This window comes from Silene latifolia, chromosome 6 (assembly GCF_048544455.1).
Source record: "Silene latifolia isolate original U9 population chromosome 6, ASM4854445v1, whole genome shotgun sequence".
NCBI classification, from domain to species: Eukaryota; Viridiplantae; Streptophyta; class Magnoliopsida; order Caryophyllales; family Caryophyllaceae; genus Silene; species Silene latifolia.
The window spans coordinates 43273035-43274183 of NC_133531.1; the positions used below are offsets into that span (position 1 = coordinate 43273035).

Below are 1149 nucleotides of genomic sequence, written 5' to 3' on the forward strand. Positions count from 1 at the left end.
TCATTGTGGTGATTGTATGGATTTTGATTTTGGTAACCTTGGTTTTGATTGTAAAAGGGTCTTTGATTTTGATTTCTCATGGGTGGTGGAGTGTATGTTGTTTGAGGGTTTTGAACATTTTGGCTTTTGTATGAGAGATTTGGATGGAACTTGGTGTTTTCATTGTAAAAATTTGAATAAGGGGTACCACTTTTGTAAGCTTGGAAAGCATTAACTTGTTCGGTTGTTCCCCTACACTCACTTGAGTCATGACCCAAGGTTCCACAATTCTCACATATCCCACTTGGGATTGATGAGGATGCCGTCATGGCATTGACGTGATGCTTTGATGTTTTTGAGTTTTCCTCAAGTCTAGCCATAGCTTGTTCAAACTTCAAGTTGATTGTGTCAATGTGAGCACTAAGTTGAGCACCCAATTGAGTAACGGAGTCCACTTCATACTTTCCTCCTCTAGTAGCCTTGCGAGGTCTACTATATTGTGAATTATGGACCGCCATTTCCTCAATCTTGTTCCATGTTTGATTGTCATCAACTTCGGTGAACATTCCATTTGATCCCATATTGAGAATGTTCCTTGAATCTTCATATAAACCATTCCAAAATTGTTGCACTAAAAACCATTCGCTAAGTCCATGGTGAGGACATGAGCGACAAATACCTTTGAACCGCTCCCAAGCTTCATACAAAGATTCTTCATCCCTTTGCTTAAAACCCGTAATTTGAGCTCTTAGCATGTTAGTCTTTTCCGGTGGGTAGAATTTTTTGTAGAAGGCTAGAGCTAACTTCTTCTAAGAATCTATTCCAAGGGTGGCCTTATCAAGGCCCTTCAACCATTGCTTTGCGGTGCCGATTAACGAAAAAGGAAATAAGACCCATCTTATTTGGTCTTGAGTCACGCCCGTTTGAGAGATAGCTTCACAATAATCGCAAAAGGTTTCCATATGAGAATGAGGGTCCTCACTAGGCATTCCCCCGAATTGGCTCCTCTCAACTAGTTGGATGAAGGCGGACTTGGCAATAAAATTTCCGGTAAGATGTTGTGGGGTAGGAGTACCATTTGGTAAATCCTCCTCGGTGGGTATAGAGTGTGACGAGAATTTAGGCATTGTAGGTGGATTTTGTGTGGTATTGTTTAATGGGTTCTCTTCT

General features: G+C 41.0%; 1 non-coding gene across 1 annotated transcript; it reads left to right on the forward strand.

The window, feature by feature from the left end:
• Positions 1-627: 627 nt before the first annotated feature.
• LOC141589081 (small nucleolar RNA R71) lies at positions 628-734 on the forward strand. The gene has a single exon (XR_012520035.1). It is a non-coding gene; the product is annotated as a small nucleolar RNA R71 (small nucleolar RNA).
• The last annotated feature ends 415 nt before the right edge of the window (positions 735-1149 follow it).